Raw genomic sequence first — 17,749 nt, forward strand, 5'->3', positions numbered from 1 at the left:
CATTCACATAACTTACCAAAAACTTATCAATTCTATAATTTCCAAAACTCAATTCATTAGCGTACGTACCTTGTAACATCTCGTACCAACCTCAAACTCAACCACATCTTTCATTTACCCGTTGAACCATTCAAAATAGAATTCGGATACTCAAGGGTCTTACACAATAAGTACTTATACCATTGCCCAAAACCAAATCAAGGTAACTTATCCAAAATTCTGATATCATGGCCTGAAGCCAAATTGATTTATCTTGTACCCAAAGGGCCAAATCATGGCCGAAATCCTACTCAAGATATCCCTAATGACATGTCACTAGCATCCTAAACTATTTCTAAGGTTCAATCGGGATTCCAACTGTTGAATCTTATCGAATCATTTCTGAACTTGTTCATAATCACATAATCACAATTCGTGCTATATGAAAGCACATAAAATACATTTGAAACAAAATTATAACCTACGAACTTACCTCAGATGTTAAAATGGTGAATTGAGTTTATAACAACCCTTACCCATGTCCGACACTAGAGTAGGGCACGAGGCATTACCGGACTTAATCGTTCACAAACATGCAAAAATCGGGCTACAAAATTTCATTCGAATCAAAAATTTTCATACAAATGCATAATGTCCCATTCATGGGCTTACGAAGCCCTAAACATGCATTGAAAGTAGTTAGGGGATAAACCGAGAACCTTAGAAAGTTTTCAAAAACTTAGAAATTTTTTCCATGACACAAGGTCACACGCCCGTGTGGACACAAGGACACTCCTGTGTGCCTTCTGCACGCCCGTGTCCTTAGGCCAGTAACTCTCTGACTATGACGTCAGCGAATAATTTGAACCACACGGCCAAGCCACATGCCCACGTGCTAAGGTCATGCCCCTCACACAGTTGAGACACACAGCCATGTCTCTGCTCGTGTGGCCAACACTTAAGCATTTTCCAAGCCTTTAAGTTATCCTTAATCCTTCACATCTTTATTTCCATAATAAACAATTAATTCATGGCCATGACCATTTAGATTTGGCTAAAAAACATTCATCATGCACATATGTCTTAATACCAATCATGCATACCTTACAAGCATAATCACATCACAAGTGCTAGAACTTAGCATGGATAGATAGATTTACAAACCATAATCACTATGAGCCACACCTCATGGCCATATATAAGTAATTCTGTAACACCTCTATCCCGTATCCATCGCCGGAACAGGTAAAGGGGCATTAACGAACTTGAAACTCATCCGAACAGTGAAAATTTTGAATATTTTTTTTATAAAGAACGTTCCTTTAGGTAAATACTAAAGACAGTCAGGGATACAATTTAACTTCTATAAGTACACATTCAAAAGATGCCATTTTCGCATGGCTTATATACATTAACCTAAATATTCTTCGGCCACTGGTCTATTCTTTACATGCCATAAAATAATTCAAAACATAACAGTAACTAGCAGTGGGTAGTGATAGTGTGACTAGTTGCTGACGATCTCCGAGCCTGTAGCTTCCAAATGAGATCTGTAAAATAGAGGAAACAAAGTAAACGGAGTAAGTATTACAATGCTTAGTAAGTTTTAAGCAGTGTCAACAGATAACAATCAAATTATAACATAGTTGTTCGTATTTTTATTTCACTCTTCCTTCGGGCATACCATCCCTTTACCGAATATGCACATCTCATCATATATAATAGGCAGATAAATTCTCACTTGATAGTGATCTCTTATAAACATAGGTACATTACATATTTTCACCTAACTTTCCACATTGACCAAACGCACAATAATCATAGAACAGTCTTATTGCTTTACTCACATATGCATCACATAACGACCTTGTGATTTAGTCCAAATCAAGCTTAAATATAATCTCAAAATACATACCTGACCAACTTAACGCATTGAACGAATTTATTACCAATTGTTACTGTGAAGTCGTATAATCTTATGCTTTACTCGAATCTTCAGCGAAACCTTCAGCTCAAATAGTCCCCACACGTAGTTATTGGGTCTTACCCGGGCAAAATCTCCACACGTAGTCATCGGGTCTTACCCGGGCATAATCTCCACACGTAGTCATCGGGTCTTACCCGGAATATATTTCCAAGTTTCATGTACATTTAATCACATGTTACAACATTCACATCGACTGTCATATTTGTAATTCATTTGCTTCATCAAATATCTAATAATACACACCTTTCACACGTGGTCATTCGGCCACAATATACACATCTCCTACATATTTCATACTAGCCATTCGGCTTTACCACATATACATATCTCATACATATTTCACACTAGCCATTCGGCTTTACCACATATACATATCTTATATATATATTTCACACTAGCCATTCGGCTTTACCACATATACATATCTCATACATATTTCACATTAGCCATTCGGCTTTACCACATATACATATCTCATATATATATATTTCACATTAGCCATTCGGCTTTACCACATATACATATCTCATACATATTTCACATTAGCCATTCAGCTTTACCACATATACATATCTCATACATGTTTCACATTAGCCATTCGGCTTTACCACATATACATATGTCATACATATTCCACATTAGCCATTCGGCTTTACCGCATATACATATCTCATACATATTCCACATTAGCCATTCAGTTTTACCACATATACATATATATTTATCTTGTACATCAATTTCAGCAATAGCTTATAAGCAACTCAAATAGTTTCATCAATGTTTACAGCAAATTCACATATTCACTACAAGCTATTTTCCTGAGCAATAGTCACTAAATTATTTATAACTGGAGTTAAAAAACTCAAAATCAATTGCTGTTCATTTTCCCTGAATATAGACTCATATATCTTCCATCCATAAAATTTTCAGAATTTTAGGTTTGGCCAATCAATACCATATTTTTCTTAAAATTTCCCCTGTTTCACTGTTTGACTAATCTGACCACTCTTCACTACGAATCAAATTTCTCATTGTACAGAATTCAAAATATGTTGTATTTGATTTCATTTGAAACTATACTCATTAAGGATCTAAGAATATAAATTTTATCTTATAACCATTTTTGTACAAATTATAATGATTTTCTAAATACAGAACAGGGGATTTCGGAGTCATTCTGACACTGTCTCACACAACTTTAACTATCTCTTTATTGGAAATTTCTTTGCTTACACGGTCTCTTTTATAAGAAACTAGACTAATTAAGCTTTGATTACATATTTTATTTAGAATATAATTCCACACCAACAATTTATAGTGATTTTCTAAAATCACGTTACTGCTGCTGTCCTAAGCAAATTATTACAATTTGCTCTTAAATTTCCAAGTCCAAACACTTATGAACTTACCACTTGAGTTTAAGACATATCATGGCCACATCATATCTTATAAAATCAACTCATTATGTCCTATTCTGATTGAATTTACTCAACGTTTAATCACTTAAAACTTACCTCGGAAGTGGTCGACAACTAGATATCCACGGCCATTCGCTTACTTTCTCTTTTCCCCTATCTGACTTTGATCCTCTTTGCTCTTAAGCTTAAGTAAAACAATAGATTTGCTTAAGTACTTAACTAATATTATTCACTTAACAATCACATTTGGCAATCACATATCATTTAATCTATATCTAAAACAATAGATTTCAATATGTATCATATTTAATAAAACATGCCATGACTCAATTTCATGTTTATTTAATTTATATCTAACTCACATTCACAAGCAATGAGTCACTTAATTTATCATGCTTCCTTATACATGAATTTAATCATATTGCCGAATGTCCTTATGTGTACATGGTACATACATAAGGCATATATATATACCTATATATGACCATTACAATTTAAACATTTAATCATAATCGGCAAGCTTTATTTCAACTATTTAAGGTGCAAACCAATTATGTTATTCATTAACATTTCATCCTATTAAATCTTTGATTAACCAATTTAACACCTTCCAAAATTCAATCATACATCTAACCTTTATCTCAATACTAAACCGAGTTACAAGATTATACATTACACTAAGCATATCATTAAACATACCTATTCAATTTACCTAATTTCATAGCTGATTAATCACCTTACCCCACATTACTCAATGCCGAATATTAACCCAACATCCCAAGCATAATCACCATGAAACTTACCTTAATACACATTTTATCCCATTGTCGAATACATATATATATATATCATCAAACAAATATTTATTCACATAACAACAATTCATTCACATCTCTATAATGATCATAATCGGACATTATAAACAGATCATAAAACAGCTCATAACCATCATCTATATTTACTTCACATAAACCGAAATAACCATTACATCATCTTTAATACACTTAGCATTTTACCCATTTAATCAAGCCAAATCTCAAGACCATTCCATCACACAAATTATACCATAAATCATACTTACAATTTAAGTTAATACATGACCGAAAATCACCATCATTCACATCGTTATCAAACCAAAACCAAAACACATCTATCATCCGTATACCAAGCTTACCAAAACAAACTACTATGAGTTTCAAGCTTATTGACCGAATCTCAAACCTCAAAATTCTAAGTTTAATCTATGGGATAAGTAGAGTTTGAACTAATCATCTCAAACATGCATAGATTTTCAAGAATCATTCAATACATAACTCATTCTAGCCATCTTCTAAGCCAAAAATCAAAGCAACCAAACTTTCTTCTTCTTCCTTCCTGAAGTCACGGCAATGGGGGAGCATGGATGAGACAACTTTGTTTTCATCACCCCTCCCTTTTCATTACTTTATTACTAAGTTTTTATTTATTATTTCTAACATAAAACATTAACACAAAATGTTTATAATATGCATTAACCCATAGCATGGCCGGCCACTACCTAAAGTTTTGGGTAATTTGACATGCAAGGACAAGCATTTTCTAACATGCATCAATAGGCCACTTTAACATTTGCCTAGCCCATTTCTAAATTTTCTCACACAAGTCCTATTTAATAAAATTCACTTACAATTAACAAAATTCAAACATGAAATTTTCACACATGCCTATATATATATAATAAGCATCAAATATGACGGTTAATTATTTTTATGACTCGGTTTTGAGGTCTCGAAACCACTTTCCGACTAGGGTCACATTAGAGGTGTCACAACTCTTCCCCCCATTAGGGATTTTCGTCCTCGAAAATTTCTACCGATGCCTAGTTTAGGATAACGTCCTCTTATTGAATTATATCTATATAAATATTAGCTCATCGATAGCAATTGTAATTCATTACTGATTTCGCATCGATCTATAAAATCATATTCTTATTTTAAAACAAATACATAAACATTTCTACAAGTATGCACATATATCTCATTTTCTTGATTTCATAAGCAATAATCACTTAATTTAATTCACAAATGCATTTCAAACACATATTAAACACATATTAACATGTATAATTCACATCATCAACCCACATATTTGTAACCCACATTTTCATTCATGTATAAGCTGTAACCTGACCGAAAGTACACATATACTCAAACATCCCAATAAATATCCTTTATAACTCCATCATATCTCACTATTCAACTTAACCTATTTCCAACAGAAAATCAACTTCCACATACCTGAACATTGAATTCATTTAGCACATTCAATCACCGTTAACGGTACCCGTATACAATCGATTTGGCAAAAAGCCTCATATAGTATACCGGCATGGGATTTATTTTAGCACATAACCCATATATCCAAAATTATCAGCATTCATCAAAAATTCTTACAGACTTTCAAATGTCGAACTTAATCAAAATAATTTCTTGAACATGATTAACAAAAATAGGGGTCATTTAGCAATAGCACATATGACTTCATATACCAAGCATTCCATAAACTAAATCTGTAACACATTTATAACATGAATTCATTTCTTAACAACATATCCACCATCTTAAATCAGTGCCTTTGTTCCATACGAGGTCTTACATGAATCTTGTTTTACTCACTTAATGTCTACTGACCGATCTCGCACACATAGTGCTCGGTTGAAGAACTCGCACTCTCAGTGCCTCTAATCATTTGCACATATAGTGCCCCTATTCATTTGTTGTTACACATTGAAATGACTTAACCAAGTCTATAAACATCATGTATGTACACTTTTAAACATATCCTTTCATTTAAATTTGAATTCGTATAGTAATGAACGCTTAAACTTTGCTCAAATTATCGGCACGAAGACTACTAGGCACGAAGGCCCGAATACACATCACCAGCATGATTGCTCTTCGGGACCTAGCCCGGATATAACACCAGCATGATTGCTCTTCGGGACCTAGCCTGTAACACCCCGAACCCGAGACCGTCACCGGAGTCGAACACGAGGTGTTAACAGACTTTTAAAAATTTTCCAGACACTGCCAATCTGCGTAATAGTCGCTTTAAAAATCATATCTTGAGTTTCACAACTGGAAAATCAGTTTCGTGATTTTTCCCTGAAACTAGACTCATATGCCCATCTACATATTTTTTTCTAGAATTTTTGGTCCTGCCAATTAGTACAGTTTATTAGTCAAAGTCTCCCATGTTACAGGGATCGACGACCCTGACCTTTGCGCATTACGACTTGGATATCTCCTTGTACAGGGCTCCAATACTGATGCCGTTTGTTTCTATAGAAACTAGACTCAGAGAGGAATCTATACATATATGGTATGACTTCTAATTATCTCTGCTTAATTTATAATGAATTTCAAAAGTCGGAACAGGAAATCCAGAAACCGTTCTGGCCCTGTCTCACGAGGACCTGAATATCTCTTAGCATACTATCCGTATGATGGTTTCGTTACTTTCCTATGAAAGTAGATTAATCAAGGTTCGTTTACATAATTTATTCACTATTTAATTCCATTCCTGCTATTTTTAGTGATTTTCCAAATCTACCTCACTGCTGCTGTCAGCATCTGCCTTTAAGGTAGACTTTACCTATTTCATGGTTTCCATGATTCAACTAGCCCTTTTTGCATAAATAGCACAATTTATGATAGTGATTAACCATTCCTATGGCTAATCCTTGTCAAGCATATCCACACCGAATGATTATAACATTATACTCAAACACATATAAGCCATTTTCGCATGGCTATCCAAAATTATACAAGTCCAAAGGGTCCACGACCCACAACAAACGGGTAGTCCTATACATGCCATTTCGAAGTTCAACCAAAATTGTACCAAAAGGGGGCTTTGATAGTGTGGGCGACTTTGACCTCAAGATCCCGAGTCCGATAGCTGGAGAACCAAATCTATAAAACAGAGGAGCAATGAAACGGAGTAAGCAATTTATGCTTAGTAAGTTTTGAGCAAGGAATTCCAGCACAACAAAAGTACAGCATTCATATGGCTAAACGGATAATTTCATATGCACAAATTTTCGATATCATACTTGCGTCACATTACCAACCCTTATGTACATAAACAAAAGATCAACTCAGCCAAAGGCCGGTAGCTCGTTTATCAACTGAGCGAACACTTATTTGTAAGGGATCAACTAAATTCAAGCACATACGAAACATACCTCAATGTTGGGATGTTTCGAGAGTATTAACTGGAATTTTACAGCAAGTTCATTCATTCTCAAATCACGTACCTTCGGAATTTAACCGGATATAGCTCCTCGTTCAAATGCCTTCGGGACATAGCCCGGTTATAGTAATTCGCACAAATGCCTTCGGGACTTAACCCGGATTTAGTAACTCGCACAAATGCCTTCGGGCTTAGCCCGGAATTAGTATCTCGCACAAATGCCTTCGGGCTTAGCCCGGAATTAGTATCTCGCACAAATGCCTTCGGATCTTAGTCCGGATATTGTCACTTAGCACAAGCCTTCGGGACTTAGCCCGGACATCATTCAAATAACCATGCACATTTAACAATAAATCATGGCCCATTCGTATTTCATTCTCGTTAGCAAAACACAAACACAAGACATTTATCATTCTTGCAAATTCGGCTCAATAGCCACACAAAGAGCATGATTTTAATTTGCTCAAAACATGATCTAATCACATTATAATTTAAGCTCTTTTACTCAAGAACTTACCTCGGGTGTTGTCGAACGATTCCGATAGCTATTCGACCACATTTTCCTTCCCTTTATCGGATTTAGTTCCCCTTTGCTCTTGAGCTTAATTAAACAAATAAATTGATTTAATCATTTGAGCATCGAAAAGAGGAACACGAGGCACTTAGCCCATATTTATACATTAGACATTAAAGTCACATATGTACGGAATCATGAATCAAACTCAACATTTTAGCTAATTTTTCCCCCTTGGCCAAATATGCATGTCTATTTTGGGGCCGATTTCAACACTTAATACATTCTACAAGTATGGTCACTTGTATTGACTAAACACCCTTTTGTTTCAAGTTCAAAACTTGGCTAATACACACATATACACACTAGTAAAGCATCCTCTCCCTTTCCATCAATTTAACACATGCATTGCTCATTAACATGCAAAAGTTATATTCGGCCTTAGCACACAACTTGCTAGCCGATTCTTCTCCATTTAGCAACCAATGCACATATGTGCTCACTCAAAAATGCTAAAAAGGAGGTTCAAGAATCATCAAGCCACCATCACATGCATCATTAACAAGCTTCATATTTAGCATGCAATGGCATTAACTCAAACTCCACCTAGGTCGAATCTTAACTCATCTTCATGCCTCATCACCACAACATCAAACATCAACCAAGAATGATGCATCCATGGCCGAGTGTCATTTCCATCACATAGCAAGATTTAGACCATGGGCTAGGTAGAACTCAAGCTAACAACTAAAACATGCATGCATCTCATGGAACATCATCAAACATACCTTAGCCTAGCTACATGCATGGCCGAACCTATTCAACCTTTCTTCTTCCTTCCTCCTTAAAATTTTGGCCAAGGATGAACCAAAGGATGAGCATTTTTTTTTCTTTGTTTTTCTTTCTAGTTTCGGCTAAATGATGATGAGAAAGGATGAACAAAAATTTTCTCCTTTCTTTTCTTTTGCTCACGGCAATGGGGGGGGGGAAACAACTACACACATTTTTTTTTGTATTCATCATACTCCTTTTCATTATTTTATGCCCATGCCCCTTATTTTATTTTTTTCCTACATACCTCACTAGGCCAACTTGTTCCCAACATGTTTCCACCCATAGCATGGCCAACCACTAGCTCAATTTTTGGGTAATTTGACATGCAAACCCATCATTTTCACAACATGCATTAATAGACCATTTTAAATTAGCCTATCATATTTTCACCATGTCTCATATCAATCCCTATTTAATAATTTCTCATGCAATTGGCAAAATTGGAGAATGAAACTTCCACATACTCATGTACACACATAATAAGCATAGAATATGGAAATCAATTATTTTTATGACTCGGTTTTGTGGTCCCGAAACCACTTCCCGACTAGGGTCAATTTTGGGCTGTCACAACTCTCCCCCACTTAAGAAATTTTCGTCCCCGAAAATCTTACCGGTAAATAGGTTTGGGTATTGTTCTTTCATCGAGCTCTCGGTTTCCCAAGTAGGTTCCTCGATCCCGTGTTTGAGCCATAACACCTTCACTAACGGAACCCTTTTGTTCCGCAACTCCTTTACTTCACGAGCTAGGATACGCATCGGTTCTTCTTCATAACTCATATCGGCTTGAATTTCAACCTCTGATGGGCTAATTAGGTGCGATGGATCAGATCGATAGCGTCGAAGCATCGAAACATGAAAGACGTCGTGAATCTTTTCAAGCTCAGGGGGCAAAATCAATCTATACGCAACCGGACCAACTCGTTCGGAGATTTCGTACGGCCCAATGAATCTCGGGCTCAACTTGCCCTTACGGCCAAACCTGAGTACCTTTTTCCAAGGTGAAACTTTAAGGAACACTTTATCTCCCACCTGATATTCAATGTCCTTTCGTTTCAAATCCGCATACGATTTTTTGACGATCTGTGGCTGCTTTCAGACTTTCACGGATTACCTTTACTTTCTGTTCGGCATCCTTAATCAAATCAACTCCGAAAATTTTACTTTCACCGAGCTCGGTCCAAAACAATGGTGTACGGCATTTACGACCGTACAAAGCCTCGTAAGGTGCCATCTTAATACTTGATTGAAAACTATTGTTGTAAGCGAATTCAATCAAAGGTAAATACCGTTCCCATGAACTACTGAACTCGAGGATGCAACATCTCAACATATCCTCAAGTATCTGAATTATCCGCTCGGATTGACCATCGGTTTGGGGGTGAAAAGCAGTGCTTAAATGCAGCTTGGTACCCAAAGCTTCTTGCAATTTCCTCCAAAATCGCGAGGTAAATCTCGGATCTCTATCCGACACGATAGAAATAGGTACCCCGTGTAATCTCACAATCTGAGAAACATACAATTCGGCTAGTTTATCCAATGAAAAATCCGTACGCACGGGGATAAAGTGAGTCGACTTAGTCAGTCTATCAACAACAACCCAAATCGCATCCTTCTTACTTGTTGACAATGGCAGTCCGGACACAAAGTCCATTGTGACTCGATCCCATTTCCACTCGGGTATCATGATCGGCTGAAGTAATCCTGAAGGCACTTGATGTTCCGCTTTCACTTGTTGACATATTAAACATCTCGAAACAAGGTCGGAGATGTCTCGTTTCATACCATGCCACCAAAACCAACGTTTCAAATCGTTGTACATTTTCGTACTCCCCGGGTGACTTGACATTCGGCTACAATGGGCTTCGTTCAGAATCATCGAAATGAGTTCCGAACTCCTTGGAACACGCAAACGACTTCTGAACCTCAAACAATCATCATCATCAATTTGAAACTCCGATTCCTTGTTCGGAGCACACTCAGCCCGTTTTGCAACCAATTCATCATCAACTTTCTGGGCTTCACGAATTTGATGAATCAAAAATGGTTTGGCTTTTAATTCAGCTATTAACACATTGTCGGGTAGAACAGACAAGTGCACATTCATCGCTCGTAAAGCAAACAATGATTTCCGGCTTAAGGCGTCTGCAACCACATTAGCCTTTCCCGGGTGGTAATCAATGACAAGCTCGTAATCTTTCAACAACCCAAGCCAACGTCTTTGTCGCAGATTTAAGTCTCTTTGAGTCATCAAATTTTTGAGACTTTTGTGATCCAAAAATACATGGCACTTTTCACCAAATAAGTAATGTCGCCATATTTTAAAGCAAATACGATGGCAGCTAGTTCAAGATCATGGGTCGGATAATTTTTCTCATGTGGCTTTAATTGTCTCGACGCATAGGCCACAACTCGACCTTCTTGCATCAATACGCAACCCAACCCAAGTAGGGATGCGTCACTATAAATGACAAACTCTTTGCCTGATTCGGGTTGCACTAAAATTGGAGCTTCAGTCAAATAAGTTTTTAGTTGATCAAATCTTTTCTGACATTTCTCCGTCCATTCGAACTTAACATCCTTTTGAAGTAGCTTCGTCATTGGTGTGGCTATCATCGAGAAACCTTTGACAAATCGTCGATAATAACCGGCGAGCCCCAAAAAGCTCCAAACTTCGGTAATATTTCTTGGAGGCTTCCAGTTAAGTATGGCTGAAATTTTGCTCGGATCAACTCGAATACCCGATGCGGATACCACATGACCCAAGAAGCTAACCTCTCTTAACCAGAACTCACACTTACTGAACTTAGCATATAACTACTTATCCCGCTAAATTTGCAACACCAGTCTCAGGTGCTCAGCATGTTCGGTCTCATCTCTTGAATAGACCAAGATGTCATCAATGAACACAACTATGAACCGATCCAAATATGGTCTGAAGATCCGATTCATCAAATCCATAAATACCGCAGGGGCATTAGTGAGCCCAAATGGCATCACTAAGAACTCGTAGTGACCATATCTCGTCCTGAAGGCAGTTTTGGGTATGTCCGAATCTCGAATTCGCAACTGATAATAGCCCGATCTCAAATCTATTTTTGAGAACATTGAGGCTCCCTTCAGTTGGTCGAACAAATCATCGATACGCGGTAACGGATATTTGTTCTTTATCGCCACTTTATTCAGTTGACGATAGTCAATGCACAACCTCATGGTTCCGTCCTTCTTTTTCACGAACAATACTGGTGCACCCCAAGGTGAGAAACTTGGTCGAGCAAAACCTCTATCCGTCAATTCTTGCAACTGAGCTTTCAACTCTTTTAACTCGGTGGGTGCCATACGATACGGAGCTATCGAAATCGGCGTAGTCCCAGGTACAAGCTCAATACCAAACTCTACCTCCCGAACAGGTGGTAAACCCAGTAATTCTTCAGGAAAAACATCCGGGTATTCACAAACCACCGGCACAGATTCGGGTTTCTTGTCTAATTCTTTGTCATCCAGTACATACGCAAGGTATACTTCGCACCCTTTTCTTACATATTTCTGGGCCAACATTGCTGATATTACAGCTGGCATCCCCTCCAAGTCCGTAGACTCAACTTGGATTACTTCGTTATTTGCGCACCTCAAATCAATAGTCTTGCTTTTGCAATTCACAACTGCATCATGCGCGGTCAACCAATCCAAACCAAAAATAACATCAAATTCATCAAACGGCAAAAGCATCAAGTCCGTCGGAAAACAGGAACCTCGAATTTCTAGGGGACATTTCTTACACACTTTGTCGACCAGCACGTAACGACCCAAGGGATTTGACACCCGAATTACGAACTCAGTAGACTCAATAGGTAAAGTCTTACTGGATGCTAAGGTTTCACATATGTAAGAATGAGTAGAACCGGGGTCAATCAAAGCAATTACATTAGTATCCAAGAGAGTAAAAGTACCGGTAATAACATCAGGCGAAGAAGCATCCTCGCGGGCACGTATAGCATAAGCTCTAGTAGGCGCACGAGCCTCGGATCTGGTCGTAGCATCTCTAGATCCTCTCTGACCACCACCAGCATTGCCCGTATTTTCAGATGGTCTACCTTGAGCAGTGGTAGCACCCGGCTTCCCACTCTGATTTACATTCTGTTCAGACAACCTCGGGCAATCTTTAATGAAGTGGTCAACTACTCCGCACTTGTAACAGGAGCGGTCAGGGAATCTACAACTCCCCGAATGCCATTTACCGCAATATCGACATTTTGTTCTGTCTCGACGTTCATCCCCAACACTGGCGACCGAAGTGCCTCATTGTACCCACAGGGGGTCGATCACGATCTCGTCTAAAAAGGCCCGAAGTGCCTCTCGACCAGCCCACATCATCTCGAAATTTCTTCGATGCCTGTTGAAGAGACTTTCCCGAGGATCTTTTACGAAACTCTCCAGTTCCCTCATCAACTTTTTGTTTTTCTTTTCTAAGCTCTTCGGCTTTACAAGCTCGCTCGACAAGTACTACGAATTCTCGTATTTCAAGAACGCCAACGAACATTTTTATATCTTCATTCATCCCATCCTCGAAGCGTTTACACATGACAGCCTCGGACGAAACACATTCCCGAGCGTATTTGCTAAGTCTAACAAATTTTCGCTCGTAATCAGTAACCGACATGGAACCTTGCTTAAGCTCAAGAAATTCCTTCCGTTTTTGATCAACAAATCTCTGACTGATATACTTTTTCCGAAACTCAGTTTGGAAAAACTCCCAAGTTACTTGCTCTCGGGCACAACAGAAGTCAGAGTACTCCACCAATAGTAGGCAGAATCGCGTAGCAAGGAGATAGTACACTTTAGGCATTCATCGGGTGTACAAGATAGCTCATCGAGTACCCGGATAGTGTTGTCCAACCAAAATTCAGCTTGCTCGGCATCGTCGCTATCCGTAGCCTTAAATTCAGTAGCCCCATGTTTTCGGATTCTGTCAACTGGGGGCTTATTTGACCTTATTTGGTCAGTTACCGGAGGTATTGTAGGTGCGGGGGTGGTATTAGTCGGGAATGGAGGTTGTGGAACAGCCGTATTAGTTCGAATGTATTGGTTGAACCAACCATTCATCACGCTATAGAAAGCTTGTCTAGCTTCATCATTCGGGTTACTAGCATTAGGTTGAGAGTCCGCCGGCGCTGTCCCTTGTGCGGGAGCAGGTGCCACACTCTCAAGATCATCAGCTACCTCTCGGTCGGGATCGGGATCCATTACTATAAATTAACACATTTGCAAATGTCAGAAATCACCACACTATCCAATAATCACATAAAATGGCATGTATAGCTAGAACCAACGCATTACGGTAGTCCTAGAATCAACTAAACCGTAGCTCTGATACCAATCAAATGTAACACCCCGAACCCGAGACCGTCACCGGAGTCGAACACGAGGTGTTAACAGACTTTTAAAAATTTTCCAGACACTGCCAATCTGCGTAATAGTCACTTTAAAAATCATATCTTGAGTTTCACAACTCGAAAATCAGTTTCATGATTTTTCCCTGAAACTAGACTCATATGCCCATCTACATATTTTTTTCTAGAATTTTTGGTCCTGCCAATTAGTACAGTTTATTAGTCAAAGTCTCCCATGTTACAGGGATCGACTACCCTGACCTTTGCGCATTACGACTTGGATATCTCCTTGTACAGGGCTCCAATACTGATGCCGCTTGTTTCTATAGAAACTAGACTCAGAGAGGAATCTATAAATATATGATATGACTTCTAATTATCTCTGCTTAATTTATAATGAATTTCAAAAGTCGGAACAGGAAATCCAGAAACCGTTCTGGCCCTGTCTCACGAGAATCTGAATATCTCTTAACATACTGTCCGTATGATGGTTTCGTTACTTTCCTATGAAAGTAGATTAATCAAGGTTCGTTTACATAATTTATTCACTATTTAATTCCATTCCTGCTATTTTTAGTGATTTTCCAAATCTACCTCACTGCTGCTGTCAGCATCTACCTTTAAGGTAGACTTTACCTATTTCATGGTTTCCATGATTCAACTAGCCCTTTTTGCATAAATAGCACAATTTATGATAGTGATTAACCATTCCTATGGCTAATCCTTGTCAAGCATATCCACACCGAATGATTATAACATTATACTCAAACACATATAAGCCATTTTCGCATGGCTATCCAAAATTATACAAGTCCAAAGGGTCCACGACCCACAACAAACGGGTAGTCCTATACATGCCATTTCGAAGTTCAACCAAAATTGTACCAAAAGGGGGCTTTGATAGTGTGGGCGACTTTGACCTCAAGATCCCGAGTCCGATAGCTGGAGAACCAAATCTATAAAACAGAGGAGCAATGAAACGGAGTAAGCAATTTATGCTTAGTAAGTTTTGAGCAAGGAATTCCAGCACAACAAAAGTACAGCATTCATATGGCTAAACGGATAATTTCATATGCACAAATTTTCGATATCATACTTGCGTCACATTACCAACCCTTATGTACATACACAAAAGATCAACTCAGCCAAAGGCCGGTAGCTCGTTTATCAACTGAGCGAACACTTATTTGTAAGGGCTCAACTAAATTCAAGCACATACGAAACGTACCTCAATGTTGGGATGTTTCGAGAGTATTAACTGGAATTTTACAGCAAGTTCATTCATTCCCAAATCACGTACCTTCGGAATTTAACCGGATATAGCTCCTCGTTCAAATGCCTTCGGGACATAGCCCGGTTATAGTAATTCGCACAAATGCCTTCGGGACTTAACCCGGATTTAGTAACTCGCACAAATGCCTTCGGGCTTAGCCCGGAATTAGTATCTCGCACAAATGCCTTCGGGCTTAGCCCGAAATTAGTATCTCGCACAAATGCCTTCGGATCTTAGTCCGGATACTGTTACTTAGCACAAGCCTTCGGGACTTAGCCCGGACATCATTCAAATAACCATGCACATTTAACAATAAATCATGGCCCATTCGTATTTCATTCTCGTTAGCAAAACACAAACACAAGACATTTATCATTCTTGCAAATTCGGCTCAATAGCCACACAAAGAGCATGATTTTAGTTTGCTCAAAACATGATCTAATCACATCATAATTTAAGCTCTTTTACTCAAGAACTTACCTCGGGTGTTGTCGAACGATTCCGATAGCTATTCGACCACATTTTCCTTCCCTTTATCGGATTTAGTTCCCCTTTGCTCTTGAGCTTAATTAAACAAATAAATTGATTTAATCATTTGAGCATCGAAAAGAGGAACACGAGGCACTTAGCCCATATTTATACATTAGACATTAAAGTCACATATGTACGGAATCATGAATCAAACTCAACATTTTAGCTAATTTTTCCCCCTTGGCCGAATATGCATGTCTATTTTGGGGCCGATTTCAACACTTAATACATTCTACAAGTATGGTCACTTGTATTGACTAAACACCCTTTTGTTTCAAGTTCAAAACTTGGCTAATACACACATATACACACTAGTAAAGCATCCTCTCCCTTTCCATCAATTTAACACATGCATTGCTCATTAACATGCAAAAGTTATATTCGGCCTTAGCACACAACTTGCTAGCCGATTCTTCTCCATTTAGCAACCAATGCACATATGTGCTCACTCAAAAATGCTAAAAAGGAGGTTCAAGAATCATCAAGCCACCATCACATGCATCATTAACAAGCTTCATATTTAGCAAGCAATGGCATTAACACAAACTCCACCTAGGCCGAATCTTAACTCATCTTCATGCCTCATCACCACAACATCAAACATCAACCAAGAATGATGCATCCATGGCCGAGTGTCATTTCCATCACATAGCAAGATTTAGACCATGGGCTAGGTAGAACTCAAGCTAACAACTAAAACATGCATGCATCTCATGGAACATCATCAAACATACCTTAGCCTAGCTACATGCATGGCCGAACCTCTTCAACCTTTCTTCTTCCTTCCTCCTTAAAATTTTTGGCCAAGGATGAACCAAAGGATGAGCATTTTTTTTTCTTTGTTTTTCTTTCTAGTTTCGGCTAAATGATGATGAGAAAGGATGAACAAAAATTTTCTCCTTTCTTTTCTTTTGCTCACGGCAATGGGGGGGGAAACAACTACACACATTTTTTTTTGTATTCATCATACTCCTTTTCATTATTTTATGCCCATGCCCCTTATTTTATTTTTTTTCCTACATACCTCACTAGGCCAACATGTTCCCAACATGTTTCCACCCATAGCATGGCCAACCACTAGCTCAATTTTTGGGTAATTTGACATGCAAACCCATCATTTTCACAACATGCATTAATAGACCATTTTAAATTAGCCTATCATATTTTCACCATGTCTCATATCAATCCCTATTTAATAATTTCTCATGCAATTGGCAAAATTGGAGAATGAAACTTCCACATACTCATGTACACACATAATAAGCATAGAATATGGAAATCAATTATTTTTATGACTCGGTTTTGTGGTCCCGAAACCACTTCCCGACTAGGGTCAATTTTGGGCTGTCACATAGCCCGGATATAACACCAGCATGATTGCTCTTCGGGACCTAGCCCGGATATAACACCAGCACGAATGCTCTTCGGGACTTAGCCCGGATATAACACCAGCACAAATGCTCTTCGGGACTTAGCCCGGATATAACACCAGCACGAATGCTTTTCGGGACTTAGCCCGGATATAACACCAGCACGAATGCTCTTCGGGACTTAGCCCAGATATAACACCAGCACGAATGCTCTTCGATA

The sequence above is a fragment of the Gossypium hirsutum genome, chromosome A07 (genome assembly GCF_007990345.1).
Source record: "Gossypium hirsutum isolate 1008001.06 chromosome A07, Gossypium_hirsutum_v2.1, whole genome shotgun sequence".
Classification (NCBI taxonomy): domain Eukaryota; kingdom Viridiplantae; phylum Streptophyta; class Magnoliopsida; order Malvales; family Malvaceae; genus Gossypium; species Gossypium hirsutum.